Raw genomic sequence first — 18,778 nt, forward strand, 5'->3', positions numbered from 1 at the left:
CATTTTCATTCATGATTTTATCTATTTGGGTCATCTCCCTTTTCTTTTTGAGAAGCCTGGCTAGAGGTTTGTCAAAATTGTTTATTTTTTCAAAAAACCAACTCTTGGTTTCATTGATCTGCTCTACAGTTTTTTTTAGACTCTATATTGTTTATTTCTGCTCTTTACTATTTCTCTTCTTCTGCTGGGTTTAGACTGCCTTTGCTGTTCTGCTTCTATTTCCTTTAGGTGTGCTGTTAGATTTTGTATTTGGGATTTTTCTTGTTTCTTGAGATAGGCCTGGATTGCAATGTATTTTCCTCTCAGGACTGCCTTCGCTGCGTCCCAAATTGTTTGGATTGTTGTATTTTCATTTTCGTTTGTTTCCATATATTTTTTTTTTAATTTTTTTTTCCAACGTTTATTTATTTTTGGGACAGAGAGAGACAGAGCATGCACAGGGGAGGGGCAGAGCGAGAGGGAGACACAGAATCGGAAACAGGTTCCAGGCTCTGAGCCATCAGCCCAGAGCCCGACGCGGGGCTCGAACTCACGGACCGCGAGATCGTGACCTGGCTGAAGTTGGACGCTTAACCGACTGCGCCACCCAGGCGCCCCATGTTTCCATATATTTTTTAATTTCTTCTAATTGCCTGGTTGACCCACTCATTCGTTAGTAGGGTGTTCTTTAACCTCCATGCTTTTGGAGGTTTTCCAGACTTTATTCTGTGGTTGATTTCAAGCTTCATAGCATTGTGGTCTGAAAGTATGCATGGTATAATTTCAATCTGGTAAATTTATGAAGGGCTGTTTTGTGACCCAGTATATAATCTATCTTGGAGAATGTTCCATGTGCACTCGAGAAGAAAGTATATTCTGTTGCTTTGGGATGCAGAGTTCTAAATATATCTGTCAAGTCCATCTGATCCAATGTCTCATTCAGGGCCCTTGTTTCTTTATTGACCATGTGTCTAGATGATCTATCCATTTCTGTAAGTGGGGTGTTAAAGTCCCCTGCAATTACCACATTCTTATCAATAAGGTTGCTTATGTTTATGAGTAGTTGTTTTATATATTTGGGGGCTCCGATATTCGGCACATAGACATTTATAATTGTTAGCTCTTCCTGATGGATAGACCCTGTAACTATTATATAATGTCCTTCTTCATCTCTTGTTACAGCCTTTAATTTAAAGTCTAGTTTGTCTGATATAAGTATGGCTACTCCAGCTTTCTTTTGGCTTCCAGTAGCATGATAAATAGTTCTCCATCCCCTCACTCTCAATCTAAAGGTGTCCTCAGGTCTAAAATGAGTCTCTTGTAGACAGCAAATAGATGGGTCTTGTTTTTTTATCCATTCTGATACCCTATGTCTTTTGGTTGGCGCATTTAATCCATTTACATTCAGTGTTAATATAGAAGGATATGGGTTTAGAGTCATTGTGATGTCTGTATGTTTTATGCTTGTAGTGATGTCTCTGGTACTTTGTCTCACAGGGTCCCCCTTAGGATCTCTTGTAGGGCTGGTTTAGTGGTGAAGAATTCCTTCAGTTTTTGTTTGTTTGGGAACACCTTTATCTCTCCTTCTATTCTAAATGACAGACTTGCTGGATAAAGGATTCTCGGCTGCATATTTTTTCTGTATAGCACACTGAAAATCTCGTGCCAATTCTTTCTGGCCTGCCAAGTTTCAAAAGAGAGATCAGTCACGAGTCTTATAGGTCTCCCTTTATATGTGAGGGCAGGTTTACCCCTTGCTGCTTTCAGAATTTTCTCTTTATCCTTGTATTTTGCCAGTTTCACTATGATATGTCGTGCAGAAGATCGATTCAAGTTACGTCTGAAGGGAGTTCTCTGTGCCTCTTGGATTTCAATGCCTTTTTCCTTCCCCAGTTCAGGGAAGTTCTCAGCTATTATTTCTTCAAGTACCCCTTCAGACCTTTCCCTCTCTCTTCCTCCTCTGGGATACCAATTATGCGTATATTATTTCTTTTTAGTGTATCACTTAGTTCTCTAATTTTCCCCTCATACTCCTGGATTTTTTTATCTCTCTTTTTCTCAGCTTCCTCTTTTTCCATAACTTTATCTTCTAGTTCACCTATTCTCTCCTCTGCCTCTTCAATCCGAGCCGTGGTGGTTTCCATTTTGTTTTGCATTTCATTTAAAGCGTTTTTCAGCTCCTCATGACTGTTCCTTAGTCCCTTGATCTCTGTAGCAAGAGATTCTCTGCTGTCCTCTATACTGTTTTCAAGCCCGGCGATTAATTTTATGACTATTATTCTAAATTCACTTTCGGTTATATTATTTAAATCCTTTTTGATCAGCTCATTAGCTGTTGTTATTTCCTGGAGATTCTTTTGAAGGGAATTCTTCCGCTTGGTCATTTTGGATAGTCCCTGGCGTGGTGAGGACCTGCAGGGCACTTCCCCTGTGCTGTGGTGTATAACTGGAGTTGGTGGGCGGGGCTGCAGTCCGACTTGATGTCTGCCCCCAGCCCACCGCTGGGGCCACAGTCAGACTGGTGTGTGCCTTCTCTTCCCCTCTCCTAGGGGCGGGATTCACTGTGGGGTGGCGTGGCCCGTCTGGGCTATTTGCACACTGCCAGGCTTGTGATGCTGGGGATCTGGGGTATTACCTGGGGTGGGTAGGCAAGGTGCACAGGGGCAGGAGGGGCAGGCTTAGCTCGCTTCTCCTTAGGTGATCCACTTCAGGAGGGGCCCTGTGGCAGCGGGAGGGAGTCAGATCCGCTGCCGGAGGTTTGGCTCCGCAGAAGCACAGAGTTGGGTGTTTGCGCGGAGCGAGCAAGTTCCCTGGCAGGAACTGGTTCTCTTTGGGATTTTGGCTGGGGGTGGGCGGGGGAGATGGCGCTGGTGAGCTCCTTTGTTCCCCACCAAACTGAGCTCTGTAGTCCGGGGGCTCAGCAACTCTCCCTCCCTTTGTCCTCCAGCCTTCCCGCTTTCCGAGCAGAGCTGTTAACTTATGCCCTCCCAGACGCTAAGTCGCGCTTGCTGTCGGAACACAGTCCATCAGGCCCCTCCGCTTTTGCAAGCCAGACTCCGGGGCTCTGCTTGGCCGGCGAGCCGCCCCTCCGCCCCGGCTCCCTCCCGCCAGTCCGTGGAGCGCGCACCGCCTCGCCACCCTTCCTACCCTCTTCCGTGGGCCTCTCGTCTGCGCTTGGTTCCGGCGACTCCGTTCTGCTAATCCTCTGGCGGTTTTCTGGGTTATTTAGGCAGGTGTAGGTGGAATCTAAGTGATCAGCAGGACACGTGGTGAGCCCAGCGTCCTCCTACGCCGCCATCTTCCCTCCAGTCTCCCATGAGAGCTTTTTCAAAAGCACTTTTTTATGTATCAAGTTGCTATTACACAATAGTCTATACTAAGGGAAAATTTATAAAATGGCCACAAGGTTTTATATACCAAAATGTTCAATAAAACATTACATATCATCAATAAAATTGGAAAAATAACATTATTTGATAATTTGTGCTCCATCAACATTTTTTGAATGAATAGGTTTTATAGCATAGAAAATTCTTCCTTGTGAATTATTTATAGTGTTTTTGTCTCCCTAAAAAGCCAATAATTATTGTGCTGTGATCTTTTAATTCTCTATCAAATGCCATACTCACATGGCACAGATGATAATGTACTACATAGCTAAATTAAAACTAAAGTATGCGTCTTCTTCAAAAGACAATGCCTTATCATTACTGGTGGCAAGTATGTCAGAGCCCACATTCACTTTAATGTTCTACCCACAAACACCATTGCTAATTTTGACACTCATTTCTGCCAAACCTAGATACAACCTCTGATTCCATTGCAACCCAGAGCTCAAAGATTCACCAGTTTATAGGAGCTCCATGTGTTATAAAATTCATGTGCCATTATGAGTGGCTATTAATGGTATGAATGGTATATTCCTTTTAAAAACAATCTGGACACGATCGTAAGGTATGTCCCTCATATGAGTCTTCAAGTCAATCATGATTAGAATTTGTAGTCCATAAGACAAAGCTTTGAGACCTGATGACTATAATTATATTCTGGCTCTACTACTGAGTGGCTTCTGTTCTTATGTAAATCACTTAACCTTTCTGGACTCTGCTTACTTGGTAAAATAATAATAATAATAATAATAATAATAATAATAATAAACAAAAACAACAATAATAGTCATTCTACAGAGTGTTCTTTGAGGGTAAAATAAAAATAAGCTTTCAAAAATTTAGAGAATTTTTCAAATGTGTGATCGTTATTTTTATTAATTCATCAGTCAACAAAGAAGTGACTAATTAGTATGTTTCCAGAATAGGTCTAAACAATGAAGGTACGAAGTTCACTAGAACACATACTCTGTCAATGAAGGGATTTATTGTAGATATATATATTTTTAATGTTGATTACTGATGGTATCTATATTGCCTAATAGCTGGGGTAGTGGTAATGGTCAATTTTATTTAATAAAATAAGCTAAGGTCCAATGACCCATATGGTATGATTCCATATATATGAAATGTCTAGAATAGACAAAACCATGTAGAAAGTGGATTCGTGTTTGCCAGGATCTGATGGGGGAAAGGAGAATAGGGAATTATGGCTAGAGTATGGCATTTCTTTTTGGGGTCATGAAAATATTCTAAAATGGATTGTAGTGATGATTGTTCAATTCTGTCAGTATACTAAAAATCACTGAATTATATACTTTTAATTGACAGATTATATGGCATGTCAACTATATATCAATAAATTGTTATAACATAAGTTGAAAAATCAAAACAATTAATCCAATCATTTGACATTATATAAAACAAAAACAAACACGCAAATGTATGAACAAACAAAAGCAGATTTCACACAAATGAAATAATTTAATATTCTACCTATGCTTGTTTTTGTTAGCTTATCTTTATGAGAGGTAGTAAGAAGGAAGTAGATTAAAATAAAATGTGCTCTCTGCCTTCCTCTCACCCTTCCACATGAATTTATTTATTAAGTGTCTGCTATGTCCAAGACTGAACAAACAGTACCCATCATTTTTACCCAAACCATCTGATTCATTTCTGGATAATGCCTACTTTCAAAATTTTCTCTCTAAAATTCTTGAGCACACATTTGTTTTGTAATAAATTATTTGTTTTGTAAAAATAGGTAAGTCTGACTTATTTCCTTTCTCTTCTTATCTCAGCGCCTTATAGGAAACAACAACAACAACAACAACAACAACAACAACAAATCTGTCCATGAATGCTACAGTTTGCTATAGCTCCTAATCCAGTTCTTACTGGCCAATTCATGGTGCTAGAAACAGAGACACCTATCAATTTCCAGATTCCAAGAGTGACACAGTTGTAGCTACATGTCTCTGAATTTCTTTTTTTTCAAGTTTTTATCTAAATTCCAGTTAGTTAATATACAGTGTAATATTAGTGTCAAGTATACAATTTAGTGATTCAACATTTCTGTACAATACCTGTGGCTCATCTCAAGTGCCCTCTTTAATCCTCACCACTTATGTAAACCATCCTCTCATTCACCTCCCCTCTGGTAACCATCAATTTGTTCTCTATTGTTAAATGTCTGTTTCTTTGTTTTCTTCTGTTTTTTTTTCCTCCGATGTTCATTTGTTTTGTTTCTTAAATTCCACATATGAGTGAAATCATATGGTATTTGTCTTTCTCTGACTGACTTATTTCACTTAGCATCATATTCTCTAGCCCCATCCTCATCATTGTGTGAATGGCAAGATTTCAGTCTTCTTTTATGACTGAGTTGCATTCCATTTTACATACACATACATACACACACACACACACATACATATATAATTTATTCACTCATCAGTTGATGAACGTATGGGCTCTTTCCATAATTTGGCTATTATTGATAATGCTGCTATAAATATCAGGGTGCATGTATCCTTTGAATTCATATATTTGTTTTATTCTTTAGGTAAATACCTAGTAGTGCAATTGCTCAATTTCTTATCTGATTTTCTTTGTTACTGATTTGTAGATATGCTGCCTTCAGGTATGACCCAGATTATCATATTGCCCCAGGGTGGAAGGTCTCTCTTTCATTCTCTGAAAACACTGGGCTCAGAATTTGCCTTCATTGACTATGCCTGATATCCCAACAAATCTGAAGAAACAAGTCTCTACCTTAAATTCCACTGCCTTTCCCTAGGATGTTTGCTTTCCTATCAATTTTCTTTTATTACTAGAAGAGTACAGGAACTCTTCATGGTTGAGGAATCAGGTGTGATTGGGAGGATTGGTCACCATCTTGAATTCTTAATGAGATGCTTTATCTATATGTTGCTTTGTCTTTAAGTTACTGCTTCACCCACTCCATTTTCCATAGCAGTCTGCTCTGAGCTATGTTCCTTCTAGCCATGTATCTCCCATCCTATGAGGCAGAGTTCATGTAAAGTGCTAGAGCTTCTTGACATTCTGTTGCTAAATGCATACCCTAAAGCCTGTATCATGAAATTTGAAATGATCCAGAAGGATAAAGGTATGTTGTCATTGAATTATAGACTGAAATGTAAAAATACAGTTAGTAAGTAAGTCCAGAAGAAAACAGAAAATTTTCTGTATAATTTTGGAGTGGCAAGTATTGTGTACAGAAGAAAAGACAAAATTACTATAAAATTGTTTGAAGTGGTATACTTAATAAAACAAAATATTTGTGCCTATTATTTATTAAAAATTTACATATATATTAAAATAATTCTATCCAGAATATTTTAGTGATTCCTATATGTCAAAATACAAAGAAAATTAATACAATTAAGAAATGGAAAAGCATTTGAATAGACACTTAACAGAATAATATGTATGAAAGAAGAATGAACTCATAAAGAGATGTTCAACATGATTAATCTTCAGGGAAATGAAAATTGAAACCACAGTGAGATCCCATTTCACACTCATGAAAATGGCTAAAATTAAAAAGACTGGAAATAAAAATCAGTAAGAGCAACCAGAAATCTCATACATTGAGATTCACATACATTGAGACATACATTGATAGGACTGTTAATATGATAGCCCCTTTGGAAATCTGTTTGTAAATTTCTTATAACGTTAGACATAAGCATACTTCAATCACCCAAATTGTACCACTAGTTATTTACCATGGAGAAATAAAAATATATGTTTATAAAATAACTAAAAAATGTTGATAGCAACTTTATATATATTAGCAAAAAATAAAATAAACAAATGAGAGTCATCCAAATGTCCACAGGAGAACAGATAAATAACTTGTGCATATTTACTTGTATGTGATCCCATTTATAATTAATAAAGAAGCAAAGATAATCTATTAATGATACAAATCATAATGGTGGTTGCATTTGAGGAGATTTGAGATTGACTGGAAGAAGGACATGAGCAAATTTTCTAAAGTGATGAAATGTTCTATAGCTTGACTGGGTTTCTGGAGATACAAGCATATGCATTTTTCAAAACTCAGTGGATATTACACTTATGATCTATGTATTTTATGGTATATAAAATATACTTCAATTTAAATAAATAATCATATTACTATGTGAGCTGTAGCAAACACACTAGATAAGAAATCTTAACATAATTTATTGACTTGACTCTGTAACTTAACTACAATTTTGATCTTAGGGAAGTCATTAAATCTTTCTGCATTTTATTTTTTAGCATTTTCAAAATTCAAACCATTGTTTTTTAAGAATCCTTATGTTTATATTCTCCATGAGTAAAGAAACAGTATTCAACCCTTCACTGCTATATCTTGAATGGCTTATACAATGCTTGGCATATAGTATATGTGCAAATTTTTTAAAAATTTTGTGTCTTTAATTAGGCTATTAGCTTTTGGGATTCAGACTTCTTTACATCTCTTATAGTAACTATTATAATAGTTTTCAAATAAGCATGAAATACTTGTTTCATGTTATTGCCTCTAATTCATAATACTTTTATTCTTTCAAATCTGTTTGCAAAATTTGGAATTAACATAGTTTATATCAAGTCATCTCTCAAAGGCAACTAAATTGGCAAGTGTGTGTGTATATGTGTATATGTTTCTGACTCTGAGAGTAATGGACTTTCTCACATAATCACTCCTACTAATGGAAGTACAATACTGGCATTTTATAGTCCTTTATATGTGGTGATATATACTTCAATTGAGATTATTGAGATTTGCAGTGCTTTTGATCTATTCAGACAGTGACAATCCAATAAATGCTGTTACATTTTGAAACAAACAGTGATCATCAGATCTTGTCACTGAGCACACTATTTAGAAAGGGGACCTCAAATCACGCTTATAGCTAGAAAAAGGTATTTTAGTGATCACTGGATGAAACTTTTCATTCTAAAGGCTCAGAAGAGAGGTGATTTGATTTTCCCATTATCAGTGAATATTATCCCATTGATAATATATATCCCAGTGATAATTTCCCATTATCAGTGAATAGAGCCTGTCAAGATATTTTATGTAAGTTTCATGGTAACCACAAAAGGAAAACTTGTAGTAGGTATACAAAAGACAGAGATAAAACAATTAAAGTATACCACAACAAAAGTTATCAAATCACAAAGGAGGTCAACAAGAGAGGAGGAAGGAAGGTTTCCCAGGTTTCCCACATGCTTTGCTACATTGAATTTCCTGAAGAAATATATATATATATATATATCTCACATGGATGTATATATCACATGGATGTATATTATACATCCATGTAATATATATATGCCATATATGATGTATATGTGACAATTTATGTCATATATGTATATGTGTATATATATATATATATATATGACATTTCCTTTATCCATTCATATGTGTGTATATATGTCACATACACAAGAATATTATTCAGCCATATAAAAGAAGGAAATCCTGCCACTTGTGACAGTATGAATGAATCTGGAGAGCACAATGCTAAATGGACTAAATCAGACAGAAAGACAAATACATTCACTTATGTGTAGAAACTAAAAAAGCTCAACTCATAAAAACAGAGAGTAGATTGGTGATTTCCAGGAGCCAGGGTTGGGGAAAATTGGTAGATGTTGGTCAGAAGGTATAAACTTCCAAATATAAAATGAATAAGTTCTGGGGAATATAATGAATAGCATTGTGGCTGTAAAAAACAATACTGCATTTTATACTTGAAAGTTGTTAAGAATAGTTAGCTATACTGAAACTATACTGGAATTAAAACATACTAAAAATATTAACAGGGTTACTGAGCTGGAACTATTTTCTACTGAGTTGGAGTTACTTAGAAAGCAATAGAACAACATCAGGACAAAAAGTTTTGAGCCCTGCATTGTTTTATTTTAAATCTAAGCAGGGCTACCCTTCCTCTTGAAGAATTCACTCAGTCCACCTAATCGTCTACCATTGTATGCAGGGAGCATACACACAATCTCTTCACCTTCCTGTCAGTTTTACTATGAACTTCAAATCGTTCTAAAAATAGTTTAGTAAAAAATAGGCTGTGTTTTCTCTACCAACTCATGAGGTATCAAATCTATAGATTACATCAAAATTAAAATGGCTTTCATTTAATAAAAAAAAACCTTTACACTTTTATTTTCATTGAACTTTCTTGATTATTGCTATTAGGTATTTTGGTTCTGCAGAAGATAGCAAGTGCAAATTTAAGAGGTTGAAAATAAGAGATGATCAACTAGAAACAGATTAGAAGACGCTTGATGAAGAAGTTGTCTTTGAAAAATGACTAGTTAGAATTTGCAGATCTAGAAATAGTGAAAATATGAGCAAAATCATAAGAAGAGTAGGAGTTGAGACAAACATGATTGGTGAAAATAATCAGTTTTGATGATACAATACCAGGTTATGTTGCTTCTATGTGGTAAAAATTGGACTTTAGTCTAAAACTGCATCAAAACTGTAGAAGGCAGTGAATACCAAGGAAGGCTTTGAGCACAGGAGTGATGTGTAGAACTTCTTCAGGAAATTCAATGTGGCAAAGGCATGTGGGAAATCTGGGTTGGAGAGAAATTTAAAAAAAATGCAGATCTTATATGAGACCTTTTTTATTTAGGCATGTAATAAAAAAGGTCTTAATTTTTAGAATAAGTGCCTTCTCACTGTAAGTGGAAAATGATTGCTTCCTATTAAGCAGAAATATAAATTGGACTACAGGCAGAGGACAATACTAAGGAACGATATTTCAGCCCTGTTGTGACCGGCCTTCTTCTAGTTGACTGCCTGAACTTTTGTATACCTAGTATTTCTTCTTCCCACCTTCAGGCCTCTGAGTTTCTTACCTGAGAGGACTGGTTACCATTTCATCCTCAATACACAGTGTTTGCCTGGACCACACCTTGTTATGACCATAACCCTTAGCCAGATTCAGCTTTATTTCATGACCTTCAAGAACTCCAGGTCAATCAGATCCCTCATGGCCTGTCCATTTTGTAGTATGCAAGTCTAGTCCTATAAAGACCTTACTTTACTTCCCTAAATTGCTGTGAAAAAAGCAGTCAATGTCAGACTGAAGTTTAAAGGACAAAAAAAAAAAAAAAAAAAAAAAAAAAAACAACAATAACAACCAAAAAAAAAAAAAAAAACCCACCCTCTCCTGTACCAACACACCATAAGGGCTCAAGGAGTGGTTGGGGAGGTCCTACTAAGTAATAATAACTTGCACATGTCTTGCATTTCATAATATACTACTCGGTTTGACAGGAAGCTGCATGTGATCCTCACAGATGCTTGTACACAGTACAGGTTGTATTCATCACACACATAATACATTGGAAAAAATGATTAGAGGAGGTAAAAAGACTTGCCTCTCTGACACCCACTAAAGTTTCATTTTGCTATCACTTTACTCCCCAAGGACATGTTTTCAGAAACATAGGAATGCTTACTTAATTGGATGAATTACTGGTTAGCTACAAAGTGGTAAAATAGGTCACAGAGTTATAGTTTCATTTTTCCAAAAAAAGGTAACCTTATCGTGTAATTCTGAACCTTCTTTAGTGACTATGAATCAGTCCTATTCTCCTTTGCAGGGTATCTAGTGTGGCCGGTAATCTGCTCTGTGGGCTTTCCCTTCAGCCTCACAGCTAAACACTTTCCAGAGGTGACACTCTACTGGTAACACTGAAGTACCTATAGTTCCCCAAGCTGATCATCTGGTCTCTTACCTCTGGGATTTTGGGCTTGCTGCTCTCTTCTGAAACACCTTCCCCAATATGTCTAATGGATGGATACCTACAATGTTCAGCACCAAGTTGAAACATCTCTTCCTTGGAGATTGTTTCAGAGATAATGTATATAATGGTTTCGGGCTGGACCTTTATAGGCAACCAAAAATGATTCCCATTACTTCCTAGATGTTCAAACATGGGTATGCTATCACTGCTCTGTACCTCAGTTTAGTCATTTAGAAAAATGGGATAAAAGTACCTAATTTATAGGCTATATTTAGGTTTACATGAGATAATGCCTATAAAGGATTCAACACCAAAATAAAACATCTATTAAATGATCATTTTTGTTTTGGACTGATATTCTAAACAAAGTTGATAATTTTTTTTTCCATTTAGTTCTCACTTCTAAATGATCTAATCTCTTATTTATCACATACTATTAGAATTGGTTCTTTACACTTTGAAAACCAGGACTATGTCTTTTTGATTTCTATATACCAAGCACCCAGCAGTGAATCTGGCACAAAGTAGAATCTCAATGAATATTTCTTGAATCAATAGACAGATAAAAAGAGCACAAAGTCTGAATTAATTAGATGTTATGTGTATCCTAGTTCTATCATTTACTAGTTTGGCAATTTTCTCAATCTCTATGTCTCTTCACTGGTGATAATGACACTTACTTAATGGGACTATTTTATACTTTCAAAGATATAGATTCCAAATATCCAAAGTGCTTTACAAATTGTATTGCTCTGGACAAAGAGTAATTAATAGTATTTTTATATTTTAATTGATGATATTTTTGTTTTTCATTATTTTCCTAGAGCTCTCGGATGCTTGGTTGAATTCCATAAAACTTTTCCTCTCATTTAAGAGTAAAATATGAGAATGTGCAATTAAAAGAAGGGAAAAGTCCAAGCAACTCTTCTTGGCCCAGATAGATTTTGCATGTCACAAAACCTGTCAGAGGTGTTGGTTAAATTCTGCAATCCACTAAGTGTAGAGGTAGTTGCTTCTCACAGGGGATTCTTTAACACACCTGACTAAAAAAAAGCTTGTTTCACAAGCTCCCTGTCAAATTTATTTCCAATTATTCTAGTTCCTCCAGGCAGCTATCCAAACTTTTGGAGCTTATAAACCAAAGTACTGGTCTTGTCTTGGCCTTGATTTTGTGTATATTTGCTATCTATTGTTACCTGTGTCCTGAGTCTCCATCTAGGGTGAGTTGGAATCCAGAAAGTTTCTATTTAGCATCTAAGACCATTTGTGAGGTTCTGTTTATCTGCTGATTATGTGCCTATTTCAGGGACTTGACCAATTTAAGATTTATGCTGGTTTCACCAAAATGATCAATGGGGTTAAAGGTATGTGGAAATGAATTCTCATGGAAAGAGAATTCAATTTATTGAGTAAATTTATTTAGCATGTATTAAGTGCTAGGCACTATGTTATATATTTATTTATATATTTTCATTTAACCTTACAAGCAGCTCTAAGGGAAGTCAAGGATTCATCTTTTTTGACAAATAAAGAAATGGATTTCAGAGATTTTAATAAATTGGTCCAAAGCTGTACAGTTAATCAAAGGCAGGGTTGGAATTCAGACCCATCTGAATCCAGAGTCCAAACTCTTTCAATACAACACTTATTCTCAACTCCTGTGGGGTCTGATATCATTTGCCCCGAGCTCCCCAAGTAATTTTTTTTTCAATATGAAATTTATTGTCAAACTGGTTTCCATACAACACCCAGTGCTCATCCCAAAAGGTGCCCTCCTCAATACCCATCCCCCACCCTCCCCTCCCTCCCACTCCCCATCAACCCTCAGTTTGTTCTCAGTTTTTAAGAGTCTCTTATGTTTTGGCTCTCTCCCACTCTAACCTCTTTTTTTTTCCTTCCCCTCCCCCATCGGTTTCTGTTAAGTTTCTCAGGATCCACATAAGAGTGAAACCATATGGTATCTGTCTTTCTCTGTATGGCTTATTTCACTTAGCATCACCCTCTCCAGTTCCATCCACTTTGCTACAAAGGGCCATATTTCGTTCTTTCTCATTGCCCTGTAGTACTCCATTGTGTATATAAACCACAATTTCTTTATCCATTCATCAGTTGATGGACATTTAGGCTCTTTCCATAATTTGGCTATTGTTGAGAGTGCTGCTATAAACACTGGGGTACAAGTGCCCCTATGCATCAGTACTCCTGTATCCCTTGGATAAATTCCTAGCAGTGCTATTGCTGCATCATAGGGTAGGTCTATTTTTAATTTTTTGAGGAACCTCCACACTGTTTTCCAGAGTGGCTGCACCAATTTGCATTCCCACCAACAGTGCAAGAGGGTTCCCGTTTCTCCACATCCTCTCCACATCTATAGTCTCCTGATTTGTTCATTTTGGCCACTCTGACTGGCGTGAGGTGATATCTGAGTGTGGTTTTGATTTGTATTTCCCTGATAAGGAGCGACGTTGACCATCTTTTCATGTGCCTGTTGGCCATCCAGATGTCTTCTTTAGAGAAGTGTCTATTCATGTTTTCTGCTCATTTCTTCACTGGGTTATTTGTTTTTCGGGTGTGGAGTTTGGTGAGCTCTTTATACATTTTGGATACTAGCCCTTTGTCCAAGATGTCATTTGCAAATATCTTTTCCCATTCCGTTGGTTGCCTTTTAGTTTTGTTGGTTGTTTCCTTGGCTGTGCAGAAGCTTTTTATCTTCATAAGATGCCAGTAATTCATTTTTGCTTTTAATTCCCTTGCCTTTGGGGATGTCTTGAGTAAGAGATTGCTACGGCTGAGGTCAGAGAGGTTTTTTCCTGCTTTCTCCTCTAGGGTTTTGATGGTTTCCTGTCTCACATTCAGGTCCTTTATCCATTTTGAGTTTATTTTTGTGAATGGTGTGAGAAAGTGGTCTAGTTTCAACCTTCTGCATGTTGCTGTCCAGTTCTCCCAGCACCATTTGTTAAAGAGCCTGTCTTTTTTCCATTGGATGTTCTTTCCTGCTTTGTCAAAGATGAGTTGGCTATACGTTTATGGGTCTAGTTATGGGGTTTCTATTCTATTCCATTGGTCTATGTGTCTGTTTTTATGTCAATACCATGCTGTCTTGATGATGACAGCTTTGTAGTAGAGGCTAAAGTCTGGGATTGTAATGCCTCCTGCTTTGGTCTTGTTATTCAAAATTCCTTTGGCTATTCGGGGCCTTTTGTGGTTCCATATGAATTTTAGAATGGCTTGTTCTAGTTTCGAGAAGAATGCTGGTGCAATTTTGATTGGGATTGCACTGAATGTGTAGATTATTTTGGGTAGTATTGACATTTTGACAATATTTATTCTTCCAATCCATGAGCAGGGAATGTCTTTCCATTTCTTTATATCTTCTTCAATTACCTTCATAAGCTTTCTATAGTTTTCAGCATACAGATCTTTTACATCTTTGGTTAGATTTATTCCTAGGTATTTTATGCTTCTTGGTGCAATTGTGAATGGGATCAGTTTCTTTATTTGTCTTTCTGTTGCTTCATTGTTAGTGTATAAGAATGCAACTGGTTTCTGTACATTGATTTTGTATCCTGCAACTTTGCTGAATTCATGTATCAATTCTAGCAGACTTTTGGTGGAGTCTGTTGGATTTTCCACGTATAGTATCGTGTCATCTGCAAAAAGTGAAAGCTTGACTTCATCTTTGCCAATTTTGATGCCTTTGATTTCCTTTTGTTGTCTGATTGCTGATGCTAGAACTTCCAGCACTATGTTAAACAACAGCGGTGAGGGTGGGCATCCCTGTCGTGTTCCTGATCTCAGGGTAAAAGCTCTCAGTTTTTCCCCATTGAGGATGATGTTAGCTGTGGGCTTTTCATAAAAGGCTTTTATGATGTTTAAGTATGTTCCTTCTATCTCGACTTTCTCAAGGCTTTTTATTAAGAAACGGTGCTGAATTTTGTCAAAGGCCTTTTTTGCATCGATTGACAGGATCATATGGTTCTTATCTTTTCTTTTATTAATGTGATGTATCACGTTGATTGATTTGTGAATGTTGAACCAGCCCTACATCCCAGGAATGAATCCCACTTGATCATGGTGAATAATTCTCTTCATATGCTGTTGAATTCGATTTGCTAGTATCTGATTGAGAATTTTTGCATCTATTTTCATCAGGGATATTGGCCTGGAGTTCTCTTTTTTTACTGGGTCTCTGTCTGGTTTAGGAATCAAAGTAATACTGGCTTCATAGAATGAGTCTGGAAGTTTTCCTTCCCTTTCTATTTCTTGGAATAGCTTGAGAAGGATAGGTATTATCTCTGCTTTAAACGTCTGGTAGAACTCCCCTGGGAAGCCATCTGGTCCTGGACTCTTATTTGTTGGGAGATTTTTGATAACGGATTCAATTTCTTCGCTGGTTATGGGTCTGTTCAAGCTTTCTATTTCCTCCTGATTGAGTTTTAGAAGCGTGTGGGTGTTTAGGAATTTGTCCATTTCTTCCAGGTTATCCAGTTTGTTGGCATATAATTTTTCATAGTATTCCCTGATAATTGTTTGTATGTCTGAGGGATTGGTTGTAATAATTCCATTTTCATTCATGATTTTATCTATTTGGGTCATCTCCCTTTTCTTTTCGAGTAACCTGGCCAAAGGTTTGTCAATTTTGTTTATTTTTTCAAAAAACCAACTCTTGGTTTCGTTGATCTGCTGTACAGTTTTTTTAGATTCTATATTGTTTATTTCTGCTCTGATCTTTATTATTTCTCTTCTTCTGCTGGGTTTAGGCTGCCTTTGCTGTTCTGCTTCTATTTCCTTTAGGTGTGCTGTTAGATTTTTTATTTGGGATTTTTCTTGTTTCTTGAGATAGGCCTGGATTGCAATGTATTTTCCTCTCAGGACTGCCTTCGCTGCATCCCAAAGCTTTTGGATTGTTGTATTTTCATTTTCGTTTGTTTCCATATATTTTTTAATTTCTTCTCTAATTGCCTGGTTGGCCCACTCATTTGTCAGTAGGGTGTTCTTTAACCTCCATGCTTTTGGAGGTTTTCCAGACTTTTTCCTGTGGTTGATTTCAAGCTTCATAGCATTGTGGTCTGAAAGTATGTATGGTATAATTTCAATTCTTGTATACTTATGAAGGGCTATTTTGTGACCCAGTATATGATCTATCTTGGAGAATGTTCCATGTGCACTCGAGAAGAAAGTATATTCTGTTGCTTTGGGATGCAGAGTTCTAAATATAGCTGTCAAGTCCATCTGATCCAATGTATCATTCAGGGCCCTAATTTCTTTATTGACCGTGTGTCTAGATGATCTAACCATTTTTGTAAGTGGAGTGTTAAAGTCCCCTGCAATTACCACATTCTTATCCATAAGGTTCCATATGTTTATGGGTAATTGTTTTATATATTTGGGGGCTCCTGTATTCGGCGCATAGACATTTATAACTGTTAGCTCTTCCTGATGGATAGACCCTGTAATTATTATATAATGCCCTTCTTCATCTCTTGTTACAACCTTTAAATTAAAGTCTAGTTTGTCTGATATAAGTATGGCTACTCCAGCTTTCTTTTGGCTTCCAGTAGCATGATAAATAGTTCTGCATCCACTCACTCTCAATCTAAAGGTGTCCTCAGGTCTAAAATGAGTCTCTTGTAGAGAGCAAATAGATGGGTCTTGTTTTTTTTATCCATTCTGATACCCTGTGTCTTTTAGTTGGCGCATTTAGTCCATTTACATTCAGTGTTATTATAGAAAGATACGGGTTTAGAGTCATTGTGATGTCTGTATGTTTTATGCTTGTAGCAATGTCTCTGGTACTTTGTCTCACAGGATTCCCCTTTGGATCTCTTGTAGGGCTGGTTTAGTGGTGAAGAATTCCTTCAGTTTTTGTTTGTTTGGGAACACCTTTATCTCTTCTTCTATTCTAAATGACAGACTTGCTGGATAAAGGATTCTCGGCTGCGTATTTTTTTCTGTTCATCACCGTGAAGATCTCCTGCCATTCCTTTCTGGCCTGCCAAGTTTCAAAAGAGAGATCAGTCACGAGTCTTATAGGGCTCCCTTTATATGTTAGGGCACGTTTATCCCTTGCTGCTTTCAGAATTTTCTCTTTATCCTTGTATTTTGCCAGTTTCACTATGATATGTCGTGCAGAAGATTGATTCAAGTTATGTCTGAAGGGAGTTCTCTGTGCCTCTTGGATTTCAATGCCTTTTTCCTTCCCCAGATCCGGGAAGTTCTCAGCTATTATTTTTTCAAGTACACTTCAGCACCTTTCCCTCTCTTTTCCTCCTCTGGGATATCAATTATGCGTATATTATTTCTTTTTCGTGTATCACCTAGTTCTCTAATTTTCCCCTCATACTCCTGGATTTTTTTATCTCTCTTTTTCTCAGCTTCCTCTTTTTCCATAATTTTATCTTCTAGGTCACCTATTCTCTCCTCTGCCTCTTCAGTCCGAGCCGTGGACGTTTCCATTTTATTTTGCATCCCGTTTAAAGCGTTTTTCAGCTCCTCCTGACTGTTCCTTAGTCCCTTGATCTGTAGCAAAAGATTCTCTGCTGTCTTCTATACTGTTTTCAAGCCCAGCAATTAATTTTATGACTGCTATTCTAAATTCACTCTCTGTTATATTATTTAAATCCTTTTTGATCAGTTCATTAGCTGTTGTTATTTCCTGGAGATTCTTTTGAGGGGAATTCTTCCGTTTGGTCATTTTGGATAGTCCCTGGAGTGGTGTGGACCTGCAGGGCACTTCCTCTGTGCTGTGGTATATAACTGGAGTTGGTGGGCGGGGCCACAGTCAGACCTGATGTCTGCCCCTAGCCCACCGCTGGGGCCACAGTCAGACAGGTGTGTGCCTTGTCTTCCGCTCTCCTAGGGGCAGGATTCACTGTGGGGTGGCGTGGCCCATCTGGGCTACTTGCACACTGCCAGGCTTGTGATGCTGGGGATCTGGTGTATTAGCTGGGTTGGGTAGGCAAGGTGCATGGGGGGCAGGAGAAGCAGGCTTAGCTCGCTTCTCCTTATGTTATCCACTTCAGGAGGGGCCTTGTGGCAGCGGGAGGGAGTCAGACCCCCTGCCGGAGGGGTGGCTCCACAGAAGCACAGCGTTGGGTGTTTGCGCAGAGCAAGCAAGTTCCCTGGCAGGAACTTTTTCGCTTTGGGATTTTGGCTGGGGGATGGGCAAGGGAGGTGGCGCTGGTGAGCACCTTTGTTCCCCGCCAAACTGAGCTCTGTCCTCCTGGAGCTCAGCAACTCTCCCTCCCTTTGTCCTCCAGCCTTCCCACTTTCCGAGCAGAGCTGTTAACTTATGACCTCCCAGATGCTAAGTCCCGCTTGCTGTAGGAACACACTCCGTTGGGCCCCTCTGCTTTTGCAAGCCAGACTCGGGGGCTCTGCTTGGCCGGGGGGCTACCCCTCTGCCCTGGCTCCCTCCCGCCAGTCTGTGGAGCATGCATCGCCTCGCCGCCCTTCCTACCCTCTTCCATTGGCCTCTCGTCTGTGCTTGGCTCAGGAGACTCCATTTTGCTAATCCTCTGGCGTTTTTCTGGTTTATTTGGGCAGGTGTAGGTGGAATCTAAGTGATCAGCAGGACGCGCGGTGAGCCCAGCGTCCTCCTATGCCGCCTTCTT

General features: G+C 38.0%; 1 long non-coding RNA gene across 1 annotated transcript; it reads left to right on the forward strand.

The window, feature by feature from the left end:
• Nucleotides 1-3,113: 3,113 nt before the first annotated feature.
• Nucleotides 3,114-18,778, forward strand: LOC123602405. Its single transcript, XR_006714486.1, has 2 exons — nt 3,114-3,212; nt 18,711-18,778. It is a non-coding gene; the product is annotated as an uncharacterized LOC123602405 (long non-coding RNA).

This window comes from Leopardus geoffroyi, chromosome D1, assembly GCF_018350155.1.
Source record: "Leopardus geoffroyi isolate Oge1 chromosome D1, O.geoffroyi_Oge1_pat1.0, whole genome shotgun sequence".
Taxonomy (NCBI): Eukaryota; Metazoa; Chordata; class Mammalia; order Carnivora; family Felidae; genus Leopardus; species Leopardus geoffroyi.